The 8821-nt window shown below is 41.0% G+C and overlaps 1 long non-coding RNA gene across 1 annotated transcript; it reads left to right on the top strand.

Moving 5' to 3' along the window:
* Window positions 1-388: 388 nt before the first annotated feature.
* LOC143884148 (uncharacterized) lies at window positions 389-1446 on the top strand. Its single transcript, XR_013252756.1, has 2 exons — window positions 389-871; window positions 1150-1446. It is a non-coding gene; the product is annotated as an uncharacterized LOC143884148 (long non-coding RNA).
* The last annotated feature ends 7375 nt before the right edge of the window (window positions 1447-8821 follow it).

Here is an 8821-nt window from a genome sequence, read left to right as displayed (position 1 = left end):
CACGCGCATCGGTTGAACAAGGGGGGTTTCGAACGCTCGTCACTGGGGAGCATACCCATGACTTTACGCCAAAGAGCCACACCCTCCCGGGTTAAATTTAGATCTTTTTGGTGTAAACAAATGGGAAGAGCACAAGGCGAGTGTGAGGGTCATAGGATATGAGCATGGAGCCCCATCCATTTCTTCTTCTTGTTCTTGCTCTTCATCTTCTTTTCGTCTTGTGTTCGGTTTAGGGTTAAAGGAAATAGAGATTGGATCATCAAAATAATGTTTTTTCTTACAATCCTAACAGGGTCATAGTGAATAGTAAATTTGGATCATCAAAATAAGTGGGCTCCACTACATGATCCATTTCATACAAGTATTTATGACTGAAATAAATGAATGCTTAATTTCGATCATCCAAATAAGTCAGCTTTTGTTGGTTGAATGAAGAATGGTAGTTAGGAATGTGAGAAAGTCCCCCCCAAACCCCACCTTACCTACCCAAAAAAATGTGAGAATGTTAGGAAGGTGCGTGCCTGTAAAGAGGATGAATTGAGAGCTTGAATGAAAGCTTCAAGGCTAAGGAAACTAATGTTACCTAACATGATAAATATACGAGTTTTCAGCCCTACTACACTTGATTGTGTTACACAACTCTAAGCTTCTTTTGTTTTCCTTTTTTTTTTCTCTCTTGGTGCTTTGCTGAGGCTTACTACGATCCTTCTTCTCATTCTCTTGGTTTTAGTAGTTTGTGAGTGGGAGAAATGCAACCTGGTTGGGGACCCGGAGGCGGAGGCGGAGGCCCACCTGGTTGGGGTCCCGGAGGTGGAGGCCCTGGAGGCCCTGGAGGACCCTGTGGCTTTCTATGCAGCTGTTTATCTTCTTGGTGAGTTTGTTTACTTGATTAACACGATTTTGATTTGTTGTATTGATTGGAGTCTTAGGTTCTAAAGGGATCTTGATTTGGATCTAAACTCATACTTAAGATGCAGGGACAACATGTCCGAGGTCCATTTTTAGTCCAAAATTTTACTTAAATAGTGCTTTCGGAGTTAACGGTTGCTTCTCCACCCCTGCATAAAAGTTAACGAAAACTGGAAATAGCCATAAGGGGGGGGGAATACACTGCCCTAAACTAATAGTGTTGTTTTCTGTGTTTGGCAGCCTCTACTTCCTGTGTTGTTGCTGGTGCCTGCAGGCATGTTGTGGGCCCATGTTCGGCGGACCAGGTGGCGGACCGGGTGGTCCCCCTCGATTCTGAGATGCTGCTTAATAGACATAGTGTCATTTTGTGTAATAACAGGAGATGTCCTTGATGGTCCATTTCCAAGATGACTTAACTTCCGTAGAAAAATCTCTTCTTTCCTTCTCTGTTCCCTATGTTATCTCAGTTGATGTAGTGTTATGTATTCCCAATTTATGTTGTTAGTAAAACTCAGTCTTTTTCTTCTTTACGTTAAACCGTTTGTACCATTGTCTTTGGAGATTGCTTTCAATTAGGGCTGCAACAGGGTCGGGTTGGGTCGGGTTTTCCAAAAACCTAGCCCGACCCTGGATCCCATTATCTCGGTCCTGACCCGCACTGACCCTGATTCAGGGCCGGAAAACCTCAACCCATTACCCGCCCTACAGGGTATTGTGCTGGCCCTGGCCCGCCCTGATTGGCCCTGATAGGGCCGGGCCTAATTAACCCTAGTGCAAATACCTGTTAAGAGTGCCAAAAATAAAGCAACCACTTATCATATGGAACAAAATGATCAATAAACAGAGAAAGGGAACAAAATAAGACAATATGAATTCAACAACATAACGGGCAACAAAGACAGTTAATAATAATAATCTAAAGAAACATCAATCCAAGATAATAGAAAACATTAGCAAAAGAAACATGCACAGATGGTTCAATTCTATAATAGAAAACTCAGGGTCGGACCTGGTCAGAATACCCGAGGCATTAACCCAAAACCCGCCCGACCTGAGTCAGGGTCTAAAAAAATGAACCCTGACCCGCCCTCAGGGTTAGAAAATCCAGCCCTGACCCTGTTTGGGAACAGGGCTGACAGGGCCAAACTTTTTTTTTGAAATGGAACTGACATGGCCAAACTTGCACCCCAACTTTCAACCATATAGAGATATATAGAGATATCTTCAGCTTGTAGTGACTACTTTTTAATATAGAATTTTATCTTGATTTCTTATAGTACAAGTGGTACATAGACATTTTATTTTAAAAAGGAAGGGTCAACTTGTTCGGATTTACAAAGGTTTGAGAAGTGGGTATAGAATACTGTTGTTGGAAATACCAAATTCAATATCTCTTGAAAATTCACTCATTAAGTGAGCGGATTTTAATTATGCTAATAGGTTGGCGTATGTACCATTTTTCTAGACTTTTTGAAGACTTTTTTTAATCGAAATGTAATCGCTCCAAAAAAGTGATTTTGAGAATTTAAGAAACAAAAAGAAGAAAGAATAATAGGTATGCAACTCGAGGAGGTGGGTTGGGTTAGGTTCAGGCCAATCCGAGTACCTGACCCGATTTTTCAACAAGTAATCAGGCACAAGAACTACGAAACTCACAACATACAGTAGGGCTGATTGATATATAGAACAAAACCTGTGATAGAAAATGTGAGAAAATGAGGATTTTACCTACAAGTCTTCGCCATTCCTTCCCTATCTAGTTTGTCTCAAAGATAGGGGTACTGGTTATTGTACTTAAATGTATCATCTTTCTTTTTTATTTAATAAACAAGTGGGGGTCCCACCATACCCCACCTTACCTAGGAAAAAATATGGTCTTAGCCTGGATATTTTCTAAGAAAATTTGAAGGAGGTTTCAAATTGATTTTGTAAGAAAAGCCTTGAACCAAGAGGGTACTTTATTATACAAATCAATATCCAAGTATATTAATTAAAAAAGAAATGTGGGGGGTTATGTAGAAACCACAAAGGGGAAGTCCTCTGGGCCTACTCGGGGCCTATCGGAGTGGCAGACTCAAACGAGGCAGAGGTCCGAGCCGTTCATAGCGGGCTTCTCTCGATGCCTCGTCTAGAGTGCGACAAAATTATCGTCGAAGGGGATTCCTTAAATGTTATTCGCTGGCTTTCGGGTAACGCTTCTCCCCCTTGGCGATTTTTGCCTCTCTTAGAGGAAATAGAGGACAGGGCTAAGGGCTCCTCAATAGTTTTTCGCCATGTCAGGAGATCAGCCAATGCGGAAGCAGACACCCTTGCCAAGAAAGGAGTCTTTCGGGCCGCGTTTGAGTGCTTTGACTATCTACCTCCTTGAATTATTGTACTGCTATCTTTGTATTATCTTTGTTCCTTCAGGACCACCTCGGTTCTGTTTTTACATATATATATATATATATTCTGTTGCCCTTTTCAAAAAAAAAAAATTAAAAAAGAAATGTCTAACAAACAAAACTTGATATTGAAAAAGATTGCCCTAATTATTTGTCGGGACTCTAGATTAAAGAGTTCTCTTACAATCTTTTCTTTATCGTGTGATTTAGCTGTGAGAGAGAGAGAGAGAGACTTGCTTTTTGTCTTCCTTGGTCCACCAAAGACCCCTCTTAACCTTTAATTTGTCGGCTGCAGCAGGAATGGTGCATACTTTTTCTTTGTCTTTTGATTCAATAGGAAGAACAAGAGGCAAGTGTGAGGATTATATTAGAGAATGAAATCAAATCAGATCAAATATTATGAGATTAGAAACTTTGATTTGATTAGGCTATATTGGTTGGTTGGGTTAGATTAGGCAAGTGATTAGATTAGGATAATGTCTTTTCATAATTATCTTATTCTCTTGCTATGTTTATCATTTGAGAGTTCTATAAAAACACTCATTGTGTTCAATGTAAATCATCCAAGAATTAGTGAAATCCTTAATTTCTTCATGGTATCAAAGCGGGTCAATCCTGCCCAGACACGGCCTTGGCCACAACCCTAGAAGCTTCGCTTTCCGGCGGGCGGCCGGATTAGCTCTCCGCCCGGCCACCATCACCATCTTTTACAAGTTTGTTTTACTGCTGTCTTTTTTTTAAAAAAAATTTCCTCCTCTTAGTTTTGTTGCCCTAGCTATCCACCATCTTTCCTAAGCAGTCCCTCATAGCTTACTGCCTCTGTCATTCCCTTTGGAAAGGATCTTCAACTCAAATGAGAGGGCTGATATTTGTTGTCTTGTTTTTTATTTGGTATCCACACCCTTTTCCATACTTCCCATGATTTTTCTTCAAGCTGTTATGGATTCAACTTTTCAAGAGTTTCTTTTCTTTCCAACTCAAGTGAATTTATGGCTCATAAATGAGGCAAGGCAGGTAGTAATGATGACAAGTCAATCATATCAATGGAAGGGACAGAATCTCACTTGAGATCTTGAAGAGGTAAAATTAGAAGCCCTTCTTCTGATTCCAACACCCCTCAAAGTTAATAGAGGCACCCCTCTTATTTTAATTTCTTGGGTTTTATCCCTTACCTTTGGTGGCCTCTCATTCTCTTGAAATACTCCTCTTATCGTCTTGTGCAAAGCATTACACACAAAATTGATATGTACACCCCAAAAAAAATCTAGCATTGTCCTTATACTTGTATTCGCTCTCTTACCAGTAGTAACCGTTATCATTTCAGCCGTTTGATGTCGCTTTTTTTTCAGTTTCTCTTTTTTTTTTCTTCTTTTCAATTCTATCTTTCTTTTATAGCATATTCCAGTTGAGGTGCCTCATTTGATGTGCGTGCCTGGAATGTTAACTCCTTTCAGTAGAGGTGCTTCATTTCTTTTTGAAGTGCGTGCCTGAAAGAGAATTTGAATTCCATGAGGATTGATAATCAAAATCAACCCATGGTGTCTTGCTCATTGAGGCACATTCTTGCCCTTTTTGGCATTGGCCCAGTGGCCCATTCTTACTCGTCCATCGAGGCTTGAGTATCATTTAGCCCCATTGAGGCTATGATCTATCATGATCCATTGGCTTTTAAGCCCCGTGGTACATCAATAAGCGGCATCTTCTTCGGCAATCATCTACTGACATTCGGCAACAACATCATGGGATATTCATCATCAAATTTTGGTAGTGCGGTTCAAATCAGAGGATTCTATTTTCTCATGGGGGTTTCTAGTGGAGAATATTATTTTTCATATAGGAGAAGGAGCATGGACCCCGCCTCTTTTTTCTTCTTCGTTTCTTGTTCTCGTTCTTTTTTCTTGCTCTTCTTCTTCTTTTCTTCTTGTGATGGGTTTAGGGTTAGAGGAGATTTAGTCTGGTGCCCGGAGGTCGTCCGATGAGAGGTAAAGGGTAACGCCCTGTTCGTTTAAGTTTAGGGAGATGATATTTTCACTCCCTCTGCAGTACGCATGCGCCCCCTCCCCCCCCCCCCCCCCCAATTACGTGATTTGACGTGAACAATGGGCAACTTTTGTTGGGACCGGGGTAGAACTCGCGCTCAAAAGCTAGCTGTTAGAGGGAGGGTGCCCATTCCCTTATAACCCAGCAGCATCCCCATCACTTTACCGATGTGGGACTATTTGCTTTTGCGTGGAACCCCAACAATCTCCCCCCTCCACGCGGCGGCAACGTGGGAACCACGAGATCTTTTTCCGAGGGAATTCCACCGTCCTCGGAGGCACACCGGGGTTACCAAGATCTTCCCTGGGAGTTACCACGCCTCAGCTTTAATACCATTTGTAGGGACCGGGGTAGAACTCGCCCTCAAAAGCTAGCTGTTAGAGGGAGGGTGCCCATTCCCTTATAGCCCAGCCCCATCCCCATCACTTTACCAATGTGCGACTATTTTCTTTTGCGTGGAACCCCAACAATAACACCCTTCACGCAGAAGCAACGTGGACCATCTTGCCCCTCCACGCGGCCGCAACGTGGGAACCACGAGATCTTCTCCGAGGGAATTCCACCGTCCTCGGAGGCACACCAGGGTTACCAAGATCTTTCCTGTGAGTTACCATATGTGCTATTTGGACCTGATGATGTAAAGGTGTTCGAGAAAGTGGATGTTTCTGGCAATCCGATCATGTGTGAGAAATGGATGGAGACGATGTACGTATTATCAGCAGCTTATGTTGATAAAGTTCGCCGTAATGAAACTCCAGAGTTGTGGCATGCGTGCCTGCTCATGTCGCATATGACAAGTTAAAAATTATGGGGAAACGAAACCTTGTCAGAAGTTTACCACTTCTCGAGAACGGAGGAGATACGGTTTGTGCTTAATGTCAGTTTGGAAAAGCACACCGTCAACCTTTTCCTCGATCACAGTTTCACTCAAAACGACCATTGGAGTTGGTTCATTCCGATGTATACGGTCCAATGAAGCAGGAGTCTGTAAGTGGAAACCTGTAAGCCCAATGGTTCTCACCTTGGCATTCCCATTTTCTTTTGATGATTCCAATACACAAGTGATTTTATATCACTAATGTGTTTGAATGTCTAAGTTGTAGATCATGATTGTAATAAGACAAGATTGCTTGGATTAAGGCCAAAAAGCTCTCATTGGACCGCATTAGGAAGGCCAAAGACATCGGAGATCCAAGACGCATAAAGACTTGAAGCATCGCAATTGAAGATCGAAGTCGTTTTAGAATGTAAAGATCCAATCCTAGTTTAGATTTTAAGAGGCATAAATAAATATCCACACACCCTAAATGCTTAAGTGGTTGTCCTTGTGGTGTTCCAACAATTTGGAACCCTCATAACAATCCCACTTGGTGAAGATTTGGAAGCCCCAAAACAAATAAGAAACAAGAATTGAAAATCTGCTGGAAATAGGCTTCTCGGAGCTCCGAGCTCGGAACTCAGAGAAATTCCTCGGAGCTCCGAATTTGGTCCAGTAACATTTTCTTATCTTCTGTTTCATTTCCCAGAACTCCGAGAGAAATTTTCGGAACTCCGAGACCACTAGTTCGGGAACAAAATTATAGGCGTTGGGGTTTTTGCCAGAATTACCACTATGCCCCCAAACGGTCATATTTTAGGTTATATATATATATGGGTATTCTAAACTTCCCAACTATCAATCCCAACACTCCAAAAACCTATTGGAATATCCTAAGAGTGTATTAAGCTTGTTTATACCTCTCATCCTCTAGAATTAGAATTTGGATCATATGCTTCAATTTGTACATCTTCTACAAACCTTGTAAACCCTTGTGAGGGATTTTTTGTTCTTTCTTTCTTGTTCAAACGATTGTATTTGGGCGAGTGTTCGGAGAAGCGAAGCCCACTCTCCGTGGTGAGGATTGCCACCAAGGTTAAAGGTAATTGGAATTGTAATTGGCACCGATCTTCGCCTAAGTTAAGAAGATCAACATAGTGAAGCCATCAATGGGTTTGGTTGGTGGAGTGGAGTAGGCCTCATGTTTTGAGGACCGAACCACTTTAAATCTCTGGTGCACTCTCTCTTATCTCTTGCTTTATATTTGCATTGCACTTAGGATTTAACTTGTGTGCTTAATTGCCTTTTTGATCTCTTAAAATCTTCAAAATTGGGTTAGAGTTTTCAAAAGCTTAAAACTTGTTAGGAACCTAATTTTTCCTCCTCATAAGTTGCCATTAGAATAGTACTCGGGCCTACCCTTGGAATTTCACTTGGTATCAGAGCCTTGGCTTTTAAAAGATTTTATTTTCTTAAAATCTTTGGTAAATTTTTTTTTTTTAATTTTAACAAGGGAAAGATCATAAGATCATTGGCAACTTTCTAATTGTGAAATGGCAAACATAAATGGAACCGGACTTCCGGAAGGCCATTCCACAACTAGACCTCCTTTCTTTGATGGGTCCGACTATGGACATTGGAAGATAAGGATGCGCATCTATCTTCTCTCTATAGATGTGGAGCTTTGGCATATTGTTGAAAATGGATACACTTTGCCTTCCAAACCATTTGAAGAATGGAATGTTGTAGAGAAAAGGCATGCAAATTTAAATTACAAAGCTATAAACTCTTTATTTTGCGCCTTATCTACAGAGGAGTTTAATAGAGTCGCTCTTTTTTATTCCGCCAAGGTTATTTGGGATACTCTTGCCATTACCCATGAGGGAACATCACAAGTCAAGGATTCCAAAATAAACTTGTTAAAAAGCAAATATGAAATGTTTAGAATGGGTCAAAATGAAAGTATTTCCGAAATGTATACCCGATTTTCTAAAATATCAAATAAATTAGCTAATCTTGGTAAATCTTATCTTACTGATGAGCTTGTGGGTAAGTTGCTTAAGTCACTTCCTCCACATTGGGATCCAAAGGTCACTGCCATACAAGAATCAAAGGATCTCAATACGCTAACTGTGGAAGAGCTTGTAGGATCTTTTATCACTCATGAGATGCTCCTCACTAGCCGACAAGAGGAGAAGAAGCCAAAAGAGAAAGAAAAAGAGAGTAGATCCTTAGCACTCAAGGTGAAAGCGGACTCATCTTCCTCAAGTGAGGCGGATAGTGATAAAGAAAAAGCTTTGAGAAAATTCAAAAACTTATGGAGAAAGAGGCACAAAAAGGATAAAAAGAACAAGAAAAAAGAAAGTGAAGTTGAGGATGGTATAAGATGCTATAATTGTAAGAAGACGGGACACTTCTCAGATTCTTTTCACTTATTTGAGGGATCACAAATTCAAAATGCAATTCACTTGTCCTGAAACTCCATAGCAGAACGGAATTGCAGAAAGAAATAACAGACACTTAGTTGAGACGTGCCAGAGTATGTTACATGGGAGGAATGTTCGTCCTCAATATTGGGAGGAGTGTATATGTGTGGCCGTATATGTAACTAATCGTCTTCCGCAACAACGACTTGGTTATGAGTCGCCTTACCAAAAGCTCTCTGGAAAAA

This window comes from Tasmannia lanceolata, unplaced genomic scaffold (assembly GCF_043159265.1).
Source record: "Tasmannia lanceolata isolate RefF3 unplaced genomic scaffold, GAP_Taslan_0.1 ptg000002l, whole genome shotgun sequence".
NCBI classification, from domain to species: domain Eukaryota; kingdom Viridiplantae; phylum Streptophyta; class Magnoliopsida; order Canellales; family Winteraceae; genus Tasmannia; species Tasmannia lanceolata.
Note: the sequence above shows the minus strand (reverse complement) of the source record. Positions and strands in the feature narration are given on the sequence as shown.